Below are 24,036 nucleotides of genomic sequence, written 5' to 3' on the forward strand. Positions count from 1 at the left end.
CCAGGGAAATGCTGTACATGCAATGGATTTGCATCTCAGTTAAAGAACACCAGGCTTAAGAAGATCCAGTCTTTTATAATGAGTCACAAGCAACCCTGCCAGAACTTTGCTCCAGAACAAGATGTTATTTTTATTATTCTGATCAGAAAACAGGTCTGTCCTCGCCCCAGAAGGAAGCACTGTCTCTACTCCCACAGTTGTTTGCTATGTAAACATCCATGTAAAGATAGTCTAAAACAAAAGCTGTTTATATCTCTCCTCAAAAGAATTGCCAAAAATGAGAGACCCATGGAGAACTGTCTCTCAACACAAGTATGAATTACTTTAAGCCTGGAAAACAAGTGACAGGTAATTACTTCAACTGAAGTTATCCAAGGCAGGTTTCTGCTAACCAGACTTAAATATTTTTCCCCATAATATAAAGTATCAATAATAATTTTGTAAGCTGCTGGTACTTCCAAATTTATGTGTTTCTCAATGCATTTGTGAGTGAGAGCACTTTGTGTCCTCTAGTTGGCAGGAGTTTGTAGTGGGAGAAGATGAGAAGGTAAACCATGAACATCCAGACAGCATCACTATCTTCTTGGTCTTTTGATTCCTTTCTCCTCATAATGTCAGGGAAGTTCTGGCATTTTTGACCTAATTGAGTATATAGGCTACCATTGAACTCAAATTTTATTCAGACTGTTAGAGCCACTTTTTACAACTTTAGTGAGCTTATGCAAAATCTCTCCTAAGTGCATACTTATGGATATATTCAGCCTGGCACTGCTTGAATCAGCCTTTAGAATCCACTTCTGCACATACTTCTTATTTTCCTGCTGATAAAAATTAGCAAGACTTTGCAATTATTTTGACATTCAAGCTATCCTAATAACATCTCCCTAGACATGGTATAATCTCAATCTCTGAATCTAGAAGCAGTAAGTATTAGGAGTGGACCCTGAGGAGAATATGCATCCCTTTGCTAGGAAATTCTACAAGGGAAGTTTTGAGATTCAATATTCTCATATTTATGTAAGTCTGGCCAAAAGTTTGCCATCTCACATCTTAGGGTCCCTCTCCTTTCCAATTAATACCCTAATCTTAAAACGGGTGATTTAGGCAGGTTGTGAAGTCAATTTACAACTTGCTCATTCTATCCATGTATAAGCATTTTGGTTCCCTATCCTTGCCTTGAAGGGCAATTTAAGTCTCTGGGCTTTTTTTTTAAATCATATACTTTTAGTAAATTTCCTATGCCAGTAAAATGGCAAAGAATCCTGTTTTGCTGCCATTATTATCAATATGCTTATAAGGTACAATAGTTGTTAATTCTCTGAAGTTTTTCCTTCAATCACCTCTTCACCAAAAGCAAACACACGTGATAGTATATGTAATTATTATACCACTGCAGACCATTGAAAATTATTATCCTATTTTCTGTTTGTAAGAATGCCTTCACTACATTCGATCTCTAACAAGTAAGCAACTAATTTCCATTCTCTCAGAGAGCTTTAAGATCTGTTCCCTAGAATCACTAGGTACCATGAACTCCATCAGTCAGGGGTCAGTCAGGAAAATAGAAACAATTTGGAATTTTAAATAGATGAAATTTAACCGAGAAAAATGTTTAACAAAGAGAACAGAATTGCTGAGAATGCTAATATGGAATGGGAGGGAAAACAGCATCTGCTAGATATGTTGCCCAAGCAAGGGATATCTCTTTCCCTCTAGATTTCAATCTCAATCTCTTCAATCATCTTCTCTGTGCCGACTAGTAGCGAAACTAGATTGAAATAGTTCTCAAGGGAAATTTAGAAATATGGTTGGCTGCAATGCAAAGTAGAGTATGGCAGAAGGAAGTGCCTTCCTTCCACACCAAAGATGTTTACTTCTGAATCCCTGAAATCTGTGAATACTATGTTGCATGGGTAGGAGGAATTAAGATTGCAATGGAATTAGGTTGCTAATCAGATGACTTTAAAATAAGGAGATTATCCTGGATTACCTTGGTGGGCCCAGTATAATCACATGGTTCCTTTAAATGTGCAAGAGTTAGGCAAAAGAGTTAAAGTGGGAGTTGTGAGGAAAGAAGCAAATTTCAAGTGATGTCATGTGAAGACTCAACCCACCATTGCAGGCTTTGAAGGTGGAAGACCACAGCCAAGGAATGCAGGCAACCTCTAGAAGCTGGAAAAGGAGAGGAAACAGATTCTCCTATAAAACGTTCAAAAGGAACTCAGCCTTATAGATACCTTGATTTGAGTTCAGTGAGAACCATTGTAAGATATTGACCTTCAGAAGTGTAAGATGACAAATTTGTGTTGTTTTCAGCCACTAAATTTGTGATAATTCATTATAGTGGCAATAGGAAACTAATACACTGAGGCAAGAAAAAGCACAGAATGAATATAAAAGCCAAAAGGAAATTCACCTCACATCTAATACTCTTAATTCCTAAACTAGTTCATAGCATTTGGGTATGAGGGAAAAAGTGCCAGATCAATGCTTCAATGAATAAACCTTAAGATTTATATAAACCCTAGGGGGATCAACCACTTTTCCCCCCTCAATTAATTACATGATCCTGCAAGTGAAACTGTAGTAATACATTTGAATTTATTAAAAAATAAATATTTTAAAACAATTTACATGGGATGATTTATACATATGCATATACTGTATTACTCCATTTTAGAATGACTTGTCATTATGAACTTCAGGTCAACTCTCAAAATTATTGTCAGAATCAAGTATGGCAAAAGTAGCATATGGAGAGCTAGTAGCAATTAGTAGAGGAGGCGCAACTGAGGCAGCTGGGGAATTCTGGGACAGCATCAAAGCCAGAGGTCCAATTCTTTTCCTATACATTAGGGAACATTGGGTCACTTTCTTTCCAGATAGATGGGTCAGCTCAGAACTTAGGCCATCGAGCAAAGCTAGACAAAATAGAGAGGCTCCAGGTCCAGGATGACTGAACCCTGTCATCATTCAATTCAAAGGTGTACAATTTGTGGAGGAAAATGATTCAGGCCAACTTAGATGCTTAATCAAAAGTTAGGAGTTTTGAGCTCAGAGTATACAAACCAAAGGCAGGTTGTAAAAGTCTAAGCTAGAGGACACAGAGAGAACTGGAGCAGAGATACACAAGTCCAGACTTATTTATTCAGAGGAAGACACACACACACACACACACACACACACACACACACACACACACACGCAGAGGGAATAGTAGGAAACAAAAAACAGAGTAGAAAACCGGGCACAGAATTTCAGTATCCCAAGAAGTCAAGTGGTTCCTGTAATCAGCCCAGCTAGCATGATTGCTTCTTGCTCTGCTTTAAAGTAGTCCTGTTGTTGATAAAATGAATTCACAGTACAGGCTGCTTCTGGAGTAAGGTAAGTGCAGACATTTGCTGTAGGGAGAGGAATTTCTTTACCTGGGAAGCAATCAGAGTAGCAGTAATAATCTATTTCAGTTTTTCTTTCATTCATCTAGTTAATATTATTTACACAACTATGGTACTATAGTCATTGTGCTGCTCTGAGAATATAAAGATAGCTACTGTTTCCATGAAATGTATTGTTGATTAACTTAGGTATCTGGGTTAGTTTTAGCCATCTGTTAAATGGCTTGTGTCTTTCACAGTCCTAAACTCTGACTTATTCTTTGTAGTTTAGTTTAATGAATTCATATACTCTGTGGAAATCAAACAGTTGATCTTTACCATCCAGATTCATGTTCATTCAATACAGGGGAGTGTTTACATTTCTCCCAATAGTATTCATCATCAGGCATATTTTCCATTCTTAATTTGTCTCTTTTTTATTTTCTTTTTTTCTGGATCATCTCAGTATTCTTCATGTCTAACCTGGGTTTTGGAACTTAAAATTAAATGTAGGGAAATCTTGCTTATATATTATTTGATAATGACAATCAAAATTTCTAAATACAGAACACTGGTTCACAGCATATATAAAAGCTTAAGTAATGTTTCTGGATTTCTCCTGATAAAACTTTGCAATATGCCTTGGAAAATAATATTGAAAACACATTCTTGCAAGAAGCCTTAAAGTACAAATCTGTAGGATTTCTCAGATGTAACAGGTTAGTTCGAGAGTTAGTACTCTTTTGTGGTATCGCAGCATTTTAGCATGTTAAAGATAAAGCACGTTTAATGATCACTGGAGAGAATGCAATTACAAAAGCAAGTTCATTTGTACTCCCTTCCTATTCTGAAAAACTGGATTAAACATTAGTGTATGTAGCGCAGTTGGAAGAGTATGGGGAGATTCTACTTCTTGGTTAAATAATTCTGGCTCCAATTAGCTAGTCAGGAGCAACATGGATGCAGAATTTAAAGTACTGAATTTTTCTGCTGTGCTTGTACTGGATCATCTGAATAAAATCTGAAATGCCAACCCTGTCAGGATACTCCAGTTTAACCTTATACCTAATCCAAAGATATTATTTTCCTCTAAATTTTCTTACTGTTTACCCAACAAAGATTTTGTTGCTATGTACATATTTTCTGGTTGAAACATTTACATAGGCTAACATAATTGGAGAGCTATGCTAAAACTTTTTATTAATTAGACAATTAAATCTCTATCAATCTTAACTCACATGTGACCTAAAAAAAACATGTTCAGAAGAAAAGGCATAGCACTGGCATTTTGGTAAATTACTACATGCTGTCTTTTCACTTGTGATTATGCTAAGAAAAGAAATTAAAATAAATCTCAACTACCTATAACAAAGTCATGGGGGACTCTGTCTGAAAATATGTACTGATATTTGCCCCAGGAAAACGTAAAGATCAAAACCTGAATTTGGAACGCTGAGCCAAAAACAACTGACCTATGCAGCTTATAGCTATGTTTAAATGACAGATGCAAAATATTTTAGAAGTGAAAAAACTGAGGAGGCAGAGATGTGGAGGAGGTGGGATGAAGCACTTAGGTAGTAAGATGTCCAAAGTACTGAAGATTGTTTCTAGTTCCATTTTCATGAAAAATAGAAACATTTACTTTGTTAAAACTGTTGAAACAGTTTGGAAGCTTTTTATTTGTACTGTGTGAATTGAAGCTAGAAAAATAATTTTGAATGAGAACTCAAACTTGTGGTGTCACAAACATAGCCTCGGTGAATCTAAGAAGCTATATCTTGAGAAATTCAAAAAGAAATATTTCATCACATTTTATCAACTAGGAAATTAGAAATTCTTAGCTAGTTTATGCAAATTCCGTGCTTTAATTAATGCTACTTATTATTTGGAATATGTTTACTTAACATATACCATGAGAGGATTAGAATTGCTAATTTAAAAATAATAATATAACGTTCTTTAAATAAAAATTTCCCTGAAAGTACATTCTTCAGGTAATACAAGTATTATAACTGCTTTGAGTTATAGAGTTATTAGGCATTTGCTATATATGATTATGAGAGGAAAAAGCTTTCCAATGTAGTGAAGGGGAGAAATTAATAAAGCCAAGAAGTAGCAATTAAAGATTTGATCATTCCATCTCAGATCACAAAAGGTATAAATTGATCCATAACTTATAATACTTCCAATACACAAACATATTTTTCACAACTTTTCAATGTATAACCAAGGACTAAGACGTTCATAAATGTTATATTAAGAAGCTTTTACTTTATAATGCAAACCATGGCTGTAACCCAAAGAAAGAATATATAGTACTTTTCTGTTGGATATTCAGTCATTTTCAAATCATTCCCTTTGATGCTTTTCTTCACTTTCAGGAGAGGAACAGAGGTGGTTCAGGTTTGTGGCCTGCTCCCCTGTTGTCCTTCCTCCTACAGTCACTGCTAACGCGATGAACCCATAACTGCTCACTAGTGCACACACACGATCCACTGACTTTCATCAGTAGCTTTCCTTCTCTATGAAAGTTTCTGTCAGAGAGCCATGTGCCTTATTATACAGTCCATCCAGCTCCACTCACCATGGTCTGGTATCAAATAAAGAATGGCAGAAAATTCCACAAAAGGTTTCTTCATCTGTGAGATCCTCAAATGAGTTCTTTCTTTCTTATAGTGTCGAGGAGCAGCTGAACCGAATGAGTCTCAGTGGACTTACAAGAATTGGTAGATCACAAAAGTTTCTGTGGCCTTGATAACCTCTTTAGTTGTTCCATTCTACCAGCAGAACTAGCATGGAGTTGAGTCAGCATCTCCATGATCAAAATAAGTGGTCCTAAATATTTGTCATTGGATGAGACTTTCCAGGAATGATGAGGAAAGAATAACTCTTATAAATTGCATTGATTTTTGTGTTTTTCTTCTTATAATGCACATTAGATTTTTCTAAAAAATCCAAAAGATAAAAATTCAGAATATCACTACTTTATAGTTGTATTAACTTATTTTTGACCTCATAAATGTAAGCCATTTTTTAAAAAAACAGTAAATTAATGAAACACAATAAAACAACAAGCACATCAATAATAATGCATAGATAAAAATAACCTGGAGAGGTCATGTAACCAGTTTTCTTACTCTAAAAAGGACTGACTAGTAATATAGAGAAGAGTTATTAAATCTTCCTAGGAAATATTTACCATTAGAGCTGAAAAGGAAAATGTAATATAAGACTTTCACTTTTACACTAAAAATACAAAGTTCAAAAAACTGGTTGGATAACCCAAAGAAGTGCAGGTCTAGTCTAGAATTTCTTTTATCAATCACAATGATTTTCCTTCTCGACTTTTTGTAACAGACACATTCCATCCAACAGCAACAGAATACACATTCTTCTCAAGTGAACATGGAACATTCTCCAGGATAGATCATATGTTAGGTCACAAGTCTGAAAACTTCAGATGATTGAAATCATACCAAGTATCTTTTCTGACCACAAAGGTATGAAACTAGAAATCAATAATGGGAGGAAAACTGGAAAATTCACAAATATGTGGAAATTAAGTGATACACTACTGAACAACAAATGAGTCAAAGAAGAAATCAAAAGTGAAATAAAAAATATCTTGAAATAAATGAAAATAAGAACACAGCATGCCAAAATTTAAAGGGATGTCATGAAAGCAGTTCTAAGAGGGAAGTTTATTTATTTATTTTTTTTCCCTTTTTTTTTTAAATTTTTTTATTTTTTTAACATCTTTATTGGGGTATAATTGCTTTACAATGGTGTGTTAGTTTCTGATTTATAACAAAGTGAATCAGCTATACATATACATGTGCTCCCATGTGTCTTCCCTCTTGCGTCTCCCTCCCTCCCACTCTCCCCCTCCCACCCCTCCAGGCTGTCCCAAAGCCCCGAGCTTATATTCCTGTGCCTTGCGGCTGCTTCCCCCTAGCTATCTACCTTACTACGTTTGTTAGTGTGTATATGTCCATGACTCTCTCTCGCCCTGTCAAAACTCACCCTTCCCCCTCCCCATATCCTCAAGTCCGTTCTCCAGTAGGTCTGCGCCTCTATTCCTGTCTTATCCCTAGGTTCTTCATGACATTTTTTCCCCTTAAATTCCATATATATATGTTAGCATACGGTATTTGTCTTTGTCTTTCTGACTTACTTCACTCTGTATGACAGACTCTAGGTCTATCCATCTCATTACAAATATCTCAATTTCATTTCTTTTTAAGGCTGAGTAATATTCCATTGTGTATATGTGCCACATCTTCTTTATCCATTCGTCCGATGATGGGCGCTTAGGTTCTTTCCATCTCCGGGCTACTGTAAATAGAGCTGCAATGAACATTTTGGTACATGACTCTTTTTAAATTTTGGTTTTCTCAGGGTATATGCCCAGTAGTGGGATTGCTGGGTCGTATGGTAATTCTATTTGTAGTTTTTTAAGGAACCTCCATACTGTTCTCCATAGTGGCTGAACCAATTCACATTCCCACCAGCAGTGCAAGAGTGTCCCCTTTTCTCCACACCCTCTCCAGCATTTATTGTTTCTAGATTTTTTGATGATGGCCATTCTGACTGGTGTGAGATGATATCTCATTGTAGTTTTGATTTGCATTTCTCTAATGATTAATGATGTTGAGCATTCTTTCATGTGTTTGTTGGCATTCTGTATATCTTCTTTGGAGAAATGTCTGTTTAGGTCTTCTGCCCATTTTTGGATGGGGTTGTTTGTTTTTTTGTTATTGAGCTGCATGAGCTGCTTGTAAATTTTGGAGATTAATCCTTTGTCAGTTGCTTCATTTGCAAATGTTTTCTCCCATTCTGAGGGTTGTCTTTTGGTCTTGATTATGGTTTCCTTTGCTGTGCAAAAGCTTTGAAGTTTCATTAGGTCCCATTTGTTTATTTTTGTTTTTATTTCCATTACTCTAGGAGGTGGGTCAGAAAGGATCTTGCTGTGATTTATGTCATAGAGTGTTCTTCCTATGTTTTCCTCTAAGAGTTTGATAGTTTCTGGCCTTACATTTAGGTCTTTAATCCATTTTGAGCTTATTTTTGTGTATGGTGTTAGGGAGTGATCTAATCTCATACTTTTACATGTACCTGTCCAGTTTTCCCAGCACCATTTATTGAAGAGGCTGTCCTTTCTCCACTGTACATTCCTGCCTCCCTTATCAAAGATAAGGTGTCCATATGTGCGTGGGTTTATCTCTGGGCTTTCTATCCTGTTCCACTGATCTATCTTTCTGTTTTTGTGCCAGTACCATACTGTCTTGATTACTGTTGCTTTGTAGTATAGTCTGAAGTCAGGGAGCCTGATTCCTCCAGCTCCTTTTTTCGTTCTCAAGATTGCTTTGGCTATTCCGGGTCTTTTGTGTTTCCATACAAATTGCGAAATTTTTTGTTCTAGTTCTGTGAAAAATGCCAGTGGTAGTTTGATAGGGATTGCATTGAATCTGTAGATTGCTTTGGGTAGTAGAGTCATTTTCACAATGTTGATTCTTCCCATCCAAGAACATGGTATATCTCTCCATCTATTTGTATCATCTTTAATTTCTTTCATCAGTGTCTTATAATTTTCTGCATACAGGTCTTTCGTATCCTTAGGTAGGTTTATTCCTAGATATTTTATTCTTTTTGTTGCAATGGTAAATGGGAGTGTTTTCTTGATTTCACTTTCAGATTTTTCATCATTAGTATATAGGAATGCCAGAGATTTCTGTGCATTAATTTTGTATCCTGCTACTTTACCAAATTCATTGATTAGCTCTAGTAGTTTTCTGGTAGCATCTTTAGGATTCTCTATGTATAGTATCATGTCATCTGCAAACAGTGACAGCTTTACTTCTTCTTTTCCGATGTGGATTCCTTTTATTTCCTTTTCTTCTCTGATTGCTGTGGCTAAAACTTCCAAAACTATGTTGAATAAGAGTGGTGAGAGTGGGCAACCTTGTCTTGTTCCTGATCTTAGTGGAAATGCTTTCGGTTTTTCACCATTGAGGATGATGTTTGCTGTGGGCTTGTCATATATGGCCTTTATTATGTTGAGGAAAGTTCCCTCTATGCCTACTTTCTGGAGGGTTTTTATCATAAATGGGTGTTGAATTTTGTCAAAAGCTTTCTCTGCATCTATTGAGATGATCATATGGTTTTTCTCCTTCAATTTGTTAATATGGTTTATCACATTGATAGATTTGCGTATATTGAAGAATCCTTTCATTCCTGGAATAAACCCCACTTGATCATGGTGTATGATCCTTTTAATGTGCTGTTGGATTCTGTTTGCTAGTATTTTGTTGAGGATTTTTGCATCTATGTTCATCAGTGATATTGGCCTGTAGTTTTATTTCTTTGTGACATCCTTGTCTGGTTTTGGTATCAAGGTGATGGTGGCCTCGTAGAAGGAATTTGGGAGTGTTCCTCCCTCTGCTATATTTTGGAAGAGTTCAAGAAGGATAGGTGTTAGCTCTTCTCTAAATGTTTGATAGAATTCACCTGTGAAGCCATCTGGTCCTGGGCTTTTGTTTGTTGGAAGATTTTTTTTTTTTTTTTTTTTTTTTTTAACATCTTTATTGGGGTATAATTGCTTTACAATGGTGTGTTAGTTTCTGATTTATAACAAAGTGAATCAGCTATACATATACATGTGCTCCCATGTGTCTTCCCTCCTGCATCTCCCTCCCTCTCACTCTCCCCCTCCCACCCCTCCAGGCTGTCCCAAAGCCCCGAGCTAATATCCCTGTGCCTTGCGGCTGCTTCCCCCCAGCTATCCACCCCACCACGTTTGTTAGTGTGTATATGTCCATGACTCTCTCTCGCCCTGTCAAAACTCACCCTTCCCCCTCCCCATATCCCCAAGTCCGCTCTCCAGTAGGTCTGCGCCTCCATTTCTGTCTTATCCCTAGGTTCTTCATGACATTTTTTCCCCTCAAATTCCATATATATGTGTTAGCATACGGTATCTGTCTTTGTCTTTCTGACTTACTTCACTCAGTATGACAGACTCTAGGTCTATCCATCTCATTACAAATATCTCAATTTCATTTCTTTTTAAGGCTGAGTAATATTCCATTGTGTATATGTGCCACATCTTCTTTATCCATTCGTCCGATGATGGGTGCTTAGGTTCTTTCCATCTCCGGGCTATTGTAAATAGAGCTGCAATGAACATTTTGGTACATGACTCCTTTTGAATTTTGGTTTTCTCAGGGTATATGCCCAGTAGTGGGATTGCTGGGTCATATGGTAATTCTATTTGTAGTTTTTTAAGGAACCTCCATACTGTTCTCCATAGTGGCTGAACCAATTCACATTCCCACCAGCAGTGCAAGAGTGTCCCCTTTTCTCCACACCCTCTCCAGCATTTATTGTTTCTAGATTTTTTGATGATGGCCATTCTGACTGGTGTGAGATGATATCTCATTGTAGTTTTGATTTGCATTTCTCTAATGATTAATGATGTTGAGCATTCTTTCATGTGTTTGTTGGCATTCTGTATATCTTCTTTGGAGAAATGTCTGTTTAGGTCTTCTGCCCATTTTTGGATGGGGTTGTTTGTTTTTTTGTTATTGAGCTGCATGAGCTGCTTGTAAATTTTGGAGATTAATCCTTTGTCAGTTGCTTCATTTGCAAATGTTTTCTCCCATTCTGAGGGTTGTCTTTTGGTCTTGATTATGGTTTCCTTTGCTGTGCAAAAGCTTTGAAGTTTCATTAGGTCCCATTTGTTTATTTTTGTTTTTATTTCCATTACTCTAGGAGGTGGGTCAGAAAGGATCTTGCTGTGATTTATGTCATAGAGTGTTCTTCCTATGTTTTCCTCTAAGAGTTTGATAGTTTCTGGCCTTACATTTAGGTCTTTAATCCATTTTGAGCTTATTTTTGTGTATGGTGTTAGGGAGTGATCTAATCTCATACTTTTACATGTACCTGTCCAGTTTTCCCAGCACCATTTATTGAAGAGGCTGTCCTTTCTCCACTGTACATTCCTGCCTCCCTTATCAAAGATAAGGTGTCCATATGTGCGTGGGTTTATCTCTGGGCTTTCTATCCTGTTCCACTGATCTATCTTTCTGTTTTTGTGCCAGTACCATACTGTCTTGATTACTGTTGCTTTGTAGTATAGTCTGAAGTCAGGGAGCCTGATTCCTCCAGCTCCTTTTTTCGTTCTCAAGATTGCTTTGGCTATTCCGGGTCTTTTGTGTTTCCATACAAATTGCGAAATTTTTTGTTCTAGTTCTGTGAAAAATGCCAGTGGTAGTTTGATAGGGATTGCATTGAATCTGTAGATTGCTTTGGGTAGTAGAGTCATTTTCACAATGTTGATTCTTCCCATCCAAGAACATGGTATATCTCTCCATCTATTTGTATCATCTTTAATTTCTTTCATCAGTGTCTTATAATTTTCTGCATACAGGTCTTTCGTATCCTTAGGTAGGTTTATTCCTAGATATTTTATTCTTTTTGTTGCAATGGTAAATGGGAGTGTTTTCTTGATTTCACTTTCAGATTTTTCATCATTAGTATATAGGAATGCCAGAGATTTCTGTGCATTAATTTTGTATCCTGCTACTTTACCAAATTCATTGATTAGCTCTAGTAGTTTTCTGGTAGCATCTTTAGGATTCTCTATGTATAGTATCATGTCATCTGCAAACAGTGACAGCTTTACTTCTTCTTTTCCGATGTGGATTCCTTTTATTTCCTTTTCTTCTCTGATTGCTGTGGCTAAAACTTCCAAAACTATGTTGAATAAGAGTGGTGAGAGTGGGCAACCTTGTCTTGTTCCTGATCTTAGTGGAAATGCTTTCGGTTTTTCACCATTGAGGATGATGTTTGCTGTGGGCTTGTCATATATGGCCTTTATTATGTTGAGGAAAGTTCCCTCTATGCCTACTTTCTGGAGGGTTTTTATCATAAATGGGTGTTGAATTTTGTCAAAAGCTTTCTCTGCATCTATTGAGATGATCATATGGTTTTTCTCCTTCAATTTGTTAATATGGTTTATCACATTGATAGATTTGCGTATATTGAAGAATCCTTTCATTCCTGGAATAAACCCCACTTGATCATGGTGTATGATCCTTTTAATGTGCTGTTGGATTCTGTTTGCTAGTATTTTGTTGAGGATTTTTGCATCTATGTTCATCAGTGATATTGGCCTGTAGTTTTATTTCTTTGTGACATCCTTGTCTGGTTTTGGTATCAAGGTGATGGTGGCCTCGTAGAAGGAATTTGGGAGTGTTTCTCCCTCTGCTATATTTTGGAAGAGTTCAAGAAGGATAGGTGTTAGCTCTTCTCTAAATGTTTGATAGAATTCACCTGTGAAGCCATCTGGTCCTGGGCTTTTGTTTGTTGGAAGATTTTTAATCACAGTTTCAATTTCAGTGCTTGTGATTGGTCTGTTCATATTTTCTATTTCTTCCTGATTCAGTCTTGGCAGGTTGTGCATTTCTAAGAATTTGTCCATTTCTTCCAGATTGTCCATTTTATTGGCATAGAGTTGCTTGTAGTAATCTCTCATGATTTTTTTTATTTCTGCAGTGTCAGTTGTTATTTCCCCTTTCTCATTTCTAATTCTATTGATTTGAGTCTTCTCCCTTTTTTTCTTGATGAGTCTGGCTAGTGGTTTATCTATTTTGTTTATCTTCTCAAAGAACCAGCTTTTAGTTTTATTGATCTTTGCTATCGTTTCCTTCATTTCTTTTTCATTTATTTCTGATCTGATTTTTATGATTTCTTTCCTTCTGCTAGCTTTGGGGCTTTTTTGTTCTTCTTTCTCTAACTGCTTGAGGTGCAAGGTTAGGTTGTTTATTCGAGATGTTTCCTGCTTCTTAAGGTGAGCTTGTATTGCTATAAACTTCCCCCTTAGAACTGCTTTTGCTGCATCCCATAGGTTTTGGGTCGTTGTGTCTCCATTGTCATTTGTTTCTAGGTATTTTTTTATTTCCTCTTTGATTTCTTCAGTGATCACTTCATTATTAAGTAGTGTATTGTTTAGCCTCCATGTGTTTGTATATTTTACAGATCTTTTCCTGTAATTGATATCTAGTCTCATGGCGTTGTGGTCAGAAAAGATACTTGATACAATTTCAATTTTCTTAAATTTACCAAGGCTTGATTTGTGACCCAAGATATGATCTATCCTGGAGAATGTTCCATGAGCATTTGAGAAAAATGTGTATTCTGTTGTTTTTGGATGGAGTGTCCTATAAATATCAATTAAGTCCATCTTGTTTAATGTATCATTTAAAGCTTGTGTTTCCTTATTTATTTTCATTTTGGATGATCTGTCCATGGGTGAAAGTGGGGTGTTAAAGTCCCCTACTATGAATGTGTTACTGTCAATTTCCCCTTTTATGGCTGTTAGTATTTGCCTTACGTATTGAGGTGCTCCTATGTTGGGTGCATAAATATTTACAATTGTTATATCTTCTTCTTGGATCGATCCCTTGATCATTATGTAGTGTCCTTCTTTATCCCTTTTAATAGTCCTTATTTTAAAGTCTATTTTGTCTGATATGAGAATTGCTACTCCAGCTTTCTTTTGGTTTCCATTTGCATGGAATATCTTTTTCCATCCCCTTACTTTCAGTCTGTATGTGTCTCTAGGTCTGAGGTGGGTCTCTTGTAGACAGCATATATAAGGGTCTTGTTTTTGTATCCATTCAGCCAATCTGTGTCTTTTGGTGGGAGCATTTAGTCCATTTACATTTAAGGTAATTATCGATATGTATGTTCCTATTCCCATTTTCTATATTGTTTTGGGTTCGTTATTATAGGTCGTTTCCTTCTTTTGCATTTCTTATCTAGAGAAGTTCCTTTAGCATTTGTTGTAAAGCTGGTTTGGTGGTGCTGAACTCTCTCAGCTTTTGCTTGTCTGTAAAGATTTTAGTTTCTCCATCCAATCTGAATGAGATCCTTGCTGGGTAGAGTAGTCTTGGTTGCAGGTTTTTCTCCTTCATCACTTTCAGTATGTCCTGCCACTCCCTTCTGGCTTGTAGGGTTTCTGCTGAGAGATCAGCTGATAACCTTATGGGGATTCCCTTGTGTGTTATTTGTTGTTTTTCCCTTGCTGCTTTTAATATGCTTTCTTTGTATTTAATTTTTGATAGTTTGATTAATATGTGTCTTGGCGTATTTCTCCTTGTATTTATCCTGTATGGGACTCTCTGTGCTTCCTGGACTTGATTAACTATTTCCTTTCCCATATTAGGGAAGTTTTCAACTATAATCTCTTCAAATATTTTCTCAGTCCCTTTCTTTTTTTCTTCTTCTTCTGGAACCCCTATAATTCGAATGTTGGTGCATTTAATGTTGTCCCAGAGCTCTCTGAGACTGTCCTCAGTTCTTTTCATTCTTTTTTCTTTATTCTGCTCTGCAGTAGTTATTTCCACTACTTTATCTTCCAGGTCACTTATCCGTTCTTCTGCCTCAGTTATTCTGCTATTGATCCTATCTAGAGTACTTTTAATTTCATTTATTGCGTTGTTCATCGTTGCTTGTTTCATCTTTAGTTCTTGTAGGTCCTTGTTAACTGTTTCTTGCATTTTGTCCATTCTACTTCCAAGATTTCGGATCATCCTTACTATCATTATTCTGAATTCTTTTTCAGGTAGATTGCCTATTTCCTCTTCATTTGTTAGGTCTGGTGGGTTTTTATCTTGCTCCTTCATCTGCTGTGTGTTTTTCTGTCTTCTCATTTTGCTTATCTTACTGTGTTTGGGGTCTCCTTTTTCAGGCTGCACGTTCGTAGTTCCTGTTGTTTTTGATGTCTGTCTCCAGTGGCTAAGGTTGTTTCAGCGGGTTGTGTAGGCTTCCTGGTGGAGGGGACTAGTGCCTGTGTTGTGCTGGATGAGGCTGGATCTTGTCTCTCTAGTGGGCAGGTTCACGTCTGGTGGTGTGTTTTGGGGTGTCTGTGGCCTTGTTATGATTTTAGGCAGCCTCTCTGCTAATGGGTGGGGTTGTGTTCCTGTTTTGCTAGTTGTTTGGCATAGGTTGTCCAGCACTGTGGCTTGCTGGTCGTTGAGTGAAGCTGGGTGCTGGTGTTAAGATGGAGGTCTCTGGGAGATTTCCACCGTTTAATATTATGTGGAGCTGGGAGGTCTCTTGTTGATCAGTGTCCTGAAGTTGGCTCTCCTACCTCAGAGGCAGAGCCCTGCCTCCTGGGCTGGAGCACCAAGAGCCTTTCATCCACACGGCTCAGAATAAAAGTGAGGAAAAGTAGAGATAATTATTAGAAGTATGAGGAAAGAAAGAAGGAAAGGAGGAAAGGAAGGAAGGAAGAAAGAAGCAAAGAAGGAAAGAAAGGAGGGAGGGAGGGAGGAAGGAAGGAAGGAAGGAGGGAAAGAAGGAGAAAATGTAGAGAGAATTAGTAGAAGTATGATGAAAGAAAGAGGGAAAGGAGAGAAAGGAAGGAAGGAAGAAAGAAGCAAAGAAGGAAAGGAGGGAGGGAGGGAGGGAGGGAGGAAGGAAAGAAGGAGGGAAAGAAGGAGAAAATGTAGAGAGAATTAGTAGAAGTTTGAGGAAAGAGAGAAGGAAAGGAGGAAAGGAAGGAAGGAAGAAAGAAGCAAAGAAGGAAAGAAAGGAGGGAGGGAGGGAGGAAGGAAGGAAGGTAGGAGGGAAAGAAGGAGAAAATGTAGAGAGAATTAGTAGAAGTATGAGGAAAGAAAGAAGGAAAGGAGGAAAGGAAGGAAGGAAGAAAGAAGCAAAGAAGGAAAGAGAGGGAGGGAGGGGAGAAGGAAGGAAGGAAGGAGGGAAAGAAGGAGAAAATGTAGAGAGAATTAGTAGAAGTTTGAGGAAAGAAAGAAGGAAAGGAGGAAAGGAGGAAAGGAAGGAAGGAAGAAAGAAGCAAAGAAGGAAAGAAAGGAGGGAGGGAGGGAGGGAGGGAGGGAGGAAGGAAGGAGGGAAAGAAGGAAAAAAGACAGAAAGAAAGAAGATACAGTAAAAATAAAATAAAGTATAATATAGTTATTGTACTAAAAAATATTTAGAAAGAAAGAAAAAAAAAAAAGAACAGATAGAACCCTAGGACAAATGTTGGAAACAAAGCTATACAGAGAAAATCTTACACAGAAGCATACACATACGTGTTCACAAAGAGAGGCAAAGGGGGAAAAATCATAAATCCTGCTCCCAGAGACCACCTCCTCAACCTGGGGTGATTCGCTGTCTAAAGGAGGGAAGGAAGGAAGGAAAGAAAGAAAGAACGAAGGTAAAGTACAATAAAGTTATTACAATTAAAATTAATTATTAAGAAAAAAAATTTTTTTTAAAAGAAACCATGGACGGATAGAGCCCTAGGACAAATGTTGGAAGCAAAGCTATACAGAGAAAATCTTACACAGAAGCATACACATACACGTTCACAAAGAGAGGCAAAGGGGGAAAAATCATAAATCCTGCTCCCAGAGACCACCTCCTCAACCTGGGGTGATTCGCTGTCTAAAAGAGGGAAGGAAGGAAGGAAAGAAAGAAAGAAAGAACGAAGGTAAAGTACAATAAAGTTATTACAATTAAAATTAATTATTAAGAAAAAAAAATTTTTTTTAAAAAAAACCATGGACGGATAGAGCCCTAGGACAAATGTTGGAAGCAAAGCTATACAGAGAAAATCTTACACAGAAGCATACACATACACGTTCACAAAGAGAGGCAAAGGGGGAAAAATCATAAATCCTGCTCCCAGAGACCACCCCCTCAACCTGGGGTGATTCGCTGTCTAAAGGAGGGAAGGAGGGAAGGAAAGAAAGAAAGAAAGAACGAAGGTAAAGTTCAATAAAGTTATTACAATTAAAATTAATTATTAAAAAAAAATTTTTTTTTTTAAAAAAAAAAAACCATGGACGGATAGAGCCCTAGGACAAATGGTGGAAGCAAGAGTATACAGACAAGATCTCACACAGAAGCATACACGCACACATTCACAAAAAGAGGAAAAGGGAAAAAAATCACAGATCTCGCTCCTAAATTCCCCCTCTTCAATTTGGGATCACTCCCTGTCTATTCAGGTATTCCACAATGCAGGGCACATCAAGTTGATCGTGGAGCTTCAATCCGCCGCCTCCGCGGCTGCCGGGAGAGACCTCCCCCTCTCCTCCCTGCTCTCACAGCTCACAGGAGCTCAGCTTTGTACCCGGCCCTGCCCCTGCGCGCAGATCGCTGGAGGGCGTCTGTTTTTTCGCTCAGACAGGACGGGGTTAAAGGAGCCGCTGATTTGGGAGCTCCGGCTCACTCAGGCCGGGGGTTGGGGGATGGGGGAAGGAGGGGCACTGCGTGCGGGGCGGGCCTGTGGCGGCAGAGGCGGCGTGACGCTGCATCAGAGGCCGGCGTGACGCTGCACCAGGCTGAGACCCGCCGTGCGTACTCCTGGGGAAGTTGTCCCTGGATCCCGGGAACCTGGCAGTGGCGGCCTGCACAGGCTCCGCGGAAGAGGGGCGCGGAGAGTGACCTGTGCTCGCACACGGCCCCCCTGGTGGCGGCAGCAGCAGCCCCAGCGTCTCCCGCCCGTCTCTGGGGCTCGCGCTTCCCGCCGCGGCTCGCGCCCGTCTCGGGGGCTCGCGCCCTCAGCCGCGGCTCGCGCCCGTCTCTGGGGTTCGCGCTTTTAGCCGCGGCTCGCGCCCGTCTCTGGAGTTCCTTTAAGCAGCGCTCTTAAACCCCTCTCCTCGCGCACCAGGAAACAAAGAGGGAAGAAAAAGTCTCTTGCCTCTTCGGCCGGTGCAGGCTTTTCCCCGAACTCCCTCCCGGCTAGTCGTGGCGCACCAACCCCTTCAGGCTATGCTCAAGCCGCCAACCCCAGTCCTCTCCCTGAGCTCCGTCCAAAACCAAAACCCGAGCCTCAGCTCGCAGCCCTGCCCGCCCCGGCGGGTGAGCAGACAAGCCTCTCGGGTTGGTGAGTGCCGGTCGGCACCGATCGTCTGTGCAGGAATCTCCCCGCTTTGCCCTCCGCACCCGTCGCTGTGCACTACTCCGCGGTTCCGAAGCTCCCCCCTCCGCCTCCCGCAGTCTCCGCCCGCGGAGGGGCTTCCTAGTGTGTGGAAACTTTTCCTCCTTCACAGCTCCCTCCCACTGGTGCAGGTGCCGTCCTTATTCTTTTGTCTCTGTTTTTTCTTTTTTCTTTTGCCCTACCCAGGTACGTGGGGAGTTTCTTGCCTTTTGGGAGCTCTGAGGTCTTCTGCCAGCCTTCAGTAGGTGTTCTGTAGGAGTTGTTCCACGTGTAGATGTATTTCTGGTGTATCCGTGAGGAGGAAGGCGATCTCCACGTCTTACTCTTCCGCCATCTTCCCGCCGACCAAGAGGGAAGTTTATAGTGATAAATGCCTACATTAAGGAACAAGAAGGATCTCAAATAAACAACCCATCTGTACACCTCAAGGAACTAGAAAAAAAGAACAAACTAAGCCCAGAGTTAGCAGGATGAACATAACAAATATACATTTTAAAATTTTCTTATCGAACCCTATTTCAAAGGAATCAAATAGTGGATGACAGGAAATTTCTCTCTATAAAGACACTCTAGCTAATACATACAGAAGAAATGAGAGTATTTAAATATTACTGTGTTGCAATCATTAAAGAAATAATGGGTCCAGGCAATGATTATCAATAGTTGCTCACATCCCCCAAAGAAAATGTATGTATATGAATCCTAATACATAAACACCTGTGAAATATTCTTGTCAAAAACGGAACCTGAAACTGATCAAATCTGTAGTTCTAACAGGAAGACAGGAAATACGGAAGACAGAAGAATATATTAAATGACACCACAGGAATACCATCAACATGCGGGTCAGTAGGAGATACTACAGGACCAACAGCCTGGTTTGTTCAACTAATAAATCGTAAGATAAGAAAAGAAAGAGAGTGTACAGATTAAAATGTAATTAAGAGAAATAGCAACCAAATACAATGCACAGACAGTATATTGTTCCTAGTTATGGTAAACCAACCATAAAAATAATATGAGCCATTTGGGAAAAGTTGAACATTGACTTGCATATTTGATAATATTCAGAAATCATTTCTATATATTTTACATACTATAAGGAATTCATGGTTGCATGTTTAAAATTTTAAATTTCTGTTGTAATTTTTTAAACTTTTTATCTTGAAATGGTTTGACTCACAAGAAGTTGCAACAATAGTACAGTGAGTTCCTGAGTAAACGTCACCTAGCTTCTCCCAAAGGGTAACATCTTGTAAAATATAGTACGTTATTAAAACCAGGAATTGACCCATTCTACTAATGAAAGGTGTGGCAGGCTATTTTACCCTTTGCGCTAATTTTCTTCTGCCTGGTATAAAAGTGTGTGTGTGTGTGTGTGTGTGTGCACTCGTGTGTGTGCGTGTGCAAGTCATTTTTCTCAAATCTAGCAATACTTTTCTTCAGAATATAGGTCATGGTTGGTGAACGATTTTCCAAAAACAGGGTCATATAAAGCCTCACCTATATTTTTCTACTAATCTTAAGGTTTATTTTCTTTATAATTAGGTAGTTAACATATCTTAAATTAATTTGAGGATCTTGAGCTACGAAGTCATGTAGTATTCTTTTTCACCAAATTAATACTCCAAAATAATATTTTGGGGGGTGGGAAAAATCCCGTTGTTTTCCAACCAACATAAAAATACTACCTTTTGCTCATAGTAAGTTCTCTTACAAGATATGCTCCATTTCCGGTCTTTTTATTCAGTTTCACTGATTTGTTTGCCTTTTAATTTGACAGCATCACAGCATTTAGTTATATAGCACTATAATGCATTGCCAACGTGTGACAATTCATATTTCTTTCCTCTTCTAAATTCTGTGTGTGTGTGTGTGTGTGTGTGTGTGTGTATGTGTGTGACATCCCTTGGGTATATTTTTCTGAATTGATCCTCTTATCACATTTAAAAGAAGCCCCTTTAAGATTTTGATAAAAATGCACCTAAATTATAGATCAATTGAAGGAATATTTGTAGATTTACAATATCTGGTGTCCTAAAGGACAAAGAAATGTATTTAATATGTATACTTTTTGCTTTTTGTTCAGATTATTATTAAGCGTTATGCTGCTTCAACTACATTTTCTTATTAGTTATTTTTTGGATGTTGAAAAACTACAGAATTTTGCTTTATTTTCAGCATCCATCTGCCTTCTTACCATCAATAGGATGTTAGATGACTCTCTTAGAATTTGGAGAGAATATAATGTTTAAAGCAAATATTTTGTATAATATTTTCAATTCAGAAGAAGTTTCAATATTTACCTTTGAACTCATGTGTTATGTTTCTCCCATTTATTCTTCCCCAATTTTTTCCCTGTTTTGTGATTCTCAACTTCTATCTTTGTACTTTTCAACATAATATATTACATCTATATCTCTTTCAAATTTCCTAGAAGCTTCTTACTCTTTCTTGTCACAGATTTCTTTCATTGGCTTTTGCCCCATTTCTACTCTCCTCCAAGACTCTTTATTATCTAAGTCGTGAAAATATTTATGCCATACAATGAAAACACTTATTATGAATACATTATAGTACATTGATGAATGCCAACCTGAACACTAATAACCCTTGTTATTGTCAACTGAATGAAATAAATTATCTCTGTCTTGGAAAAAAATAAAGGAATTTTAAAGGCACAGCTGGAAACAGATTTTTTTCTCTGAACATCAGATATCAAAAAAGATATCTGGGCTTCCCTGGTGGCGCAGTGGTTGAGAGTCCGCCTGCCGATGCAGGGACATGGGTTCGTGCCCCGGTCTGGGAAGATCCCACCTGCCGCGGAGCCATGGACGCTGAGCCTGCGCTTCCGGAGCCTGTGCTCCCCGCAACGGGAGAGGCCACAACAGTGAGAGGCCAGCGTACCGCAAAAAACAAAAAAAATCCTGCGGCATGTGGGATCTTCCTGGACCAGGGTACGAACCCATGTCCCCTGCATTGGCAGGCAGACTCTCAACCACTGCGCCACCAGGGAAGCCACAGGATTTTTTTTTTTTTTTTAATACAGAAGCAGGAAGGACACTCTGACCTCTTCCCCTTCCCCTTCTTTTCCGGAACAAGTCATAAAACTCTTATGTGAAAGGTAGCCTCCCTGTACCAGGAGGAGGAAGACATTCTTATCACCAAAGATGGGGAATTTGGGACCAAGAAATCTGTACAAGCAAACCTTGTTAAACTAACCCTTATCTTCTTATTTCTTCACGGTTTACTTGTGTAGCCTAAACGCCTTTGTTTTGTCAATTATTCAAAAATTTATTGTTTCTTCGTCTAAAAGGTATAAAAGCTTCCTGCTCTGATCACTTCTCTTTGTAGTGTTCCATTTATATGTAAAAATTCAATAAAATGTGCATGCTTTTCTTCTGTTAATCTGTCTTGTTTAATTTCCAGACCAGCCAGGGACCCTAAGGGGGTCAAGGGAAAGTTTTTCTTACCCTACAGTAGACAGAAGAAACAGGAATGTTTTTCCTTTACAGGCCAACACATAGATTCCCTGATTTAATTCAGTGTTCCTTCTATGTCAATAACTGATTGTTGTACAGACTTATCTTTAAGATAATATTTACAATGTAAAGGAGAATTGTACTCCCAAATTTTAGTAGACCAAATAATCAATATTCATGTATTCCAAAACAAATTGACTAAATAATGTGAGTTTGATCACTGACATGTACCACATAATTCTGAATTCATGCAGGGTTGAAATTAAGAAACTTTGGTAATAATATGCCAGCTATCATATCAAGGATTTGCTCTATTAGGCTATATATCACAACTAAGAACTACTAAGTAAGAAGAGTTATAGCAGACACTCCTGGGGGTTATAGCCTACTTATTCTCAAACTTTACTGATTAATTTCTCGGAGACCTCCAATAATGTTTGATTGCTAAACCTAATGGGTTCCGGTTGCTCTTTAGAATTAATTTAGAAATCCTTGATGTGCAGGTGTTATATACTCTTGTCAAAACACTTTGAAATATATTCTTCAGATGGGCACAGGTAATTGAATATAAATTATGTCTCAATCAACTGGAAACAAACCAAAACCTTTTATATGCCCTATATGGACCTTTGCTATATGATATTTGCCTATCTTCTTTGCATTATATTAAATCATATACACATTATAATCCAGTTTTCTCTCCCACTGAATTTTTTGGAGGAGTACAGTCATCCTTCAGTATCCACTGGGGATTGGTCTCAGGGCCCTCACTCCCTACTCTATCCCTACAGATACCATAATTCACAGATGCTCAAGTCCTTTATATAAAATGGTGTAGTATTTGCATATCGTGTATGCACATCCTCTTGAACACTTTATTTCTGGATTATTTATAATAGCTAATAAAATATAAATGTTATGTAAAGACTTACCAGCATGCAGCAAATTCAAGTGTTATTTTATGGAACTTTCTGGAATTTATTATTTTTTTAATATTTTCAATTTGAGGTCTGTTGAATCCACTGATGTGGAACCCATGGATACAAAGGACCAACTGTATTTTACACTGTTGAACATTTCCTCTTTCTTAATGACCTCTTTTCTCTTTATTCATGTTTTGTAATTTTCTTTTAAATTTCCAGTAAGATATTAGGATGTGTTCTTTTCACTCACATTTAATTGTGACTCCAAATTACTGTTTCTTCATTCTAATCTTTCTCTAAATCTTTTTGTCAGACAATTCATCCAGAATCAATGGCCTCCAGTGCTTTAAGGTATATGTACTTAGACTTGAAATTTAATACCAGAAAGGACAACTGTATCATCACAAGATGAGCTCTTTTTATGATCGAAATATACTAGACTAAATTGATCTTATCCATTGGAGACATGACAGTTTTTGTATTAAAACATTTTCTTTACAAATACCATGAGGTCATATAAGAGAAAGAAAATTGCCAAAAGCTTAAATTAACAGAATGATAATACAAGTTGACTTGCTAAACTTCAATTTTTGTATCTTGGACTGGTAATTAAAATTTTTACCTATCTGAGGTTGTTAGGAGGATTAAGTGAGATGCTGGTGAAAGCACTTTGTAAATTATACAGAAAAATTATTTCAATACTGTAAGTAATTGAATCTTTAGGTTCATAATATTCTGAATATCAATTAAAATAATGTTACATAGCAACTTTATAAGAAATAAAAATTCAGGGGTAACATTTTGTTGAATTTAATCTACTTTATCAAACAAATTAAATTTATACTTAAACTGCAAAAGTGTCACACCATTTTGTTTTCAGCCTATTATTCTCTATAAATATCTACTTTCTGTCCATGTGCTTTACATTGTTTCCTCCTGTTTCACTTCTTTTTTGTTTCTATGATATTATCCACATAACTGAAAGAATTAAAATTTTATTTACTGTATTTTGAACACCAACTATCACTTTGTTTAACAGGAGCTGAGAGCTTTCCATTTTTTCCCGTGAATTACCTACCCAGAGATAAAAACATTAGAAAGCTTTAAATAAGTGAAAGGCAGGCGATCCTAAGAGTCACTGCTGTTTTACCTTGAGGAAAGATCTTTCCTACAAAGTTATTAATAGCCATATTATATTTAGTTGAGAAACAACAGGGAGAGGGAAAGAGATAAAAAGTGAAATGGTGAAAGGCATATCTTTACAATCTCCACTCCAGGAAAAGTTCAGGGATATTTCAGAAAAT

This window comes from Phocoena phocoena, chromosome 11, assembly GCF_963924675.1.
Source record: "Phocoena phocoena chromosome 11, mPhoPho1.1, whole genome shotgun sequence".
Lineage (NCBI taxonomy): Eukaryota > Metazoa > Chordata > Mammalia > Artiodactyla > Phocoenidae > Phocoena > Phocoena phocoena.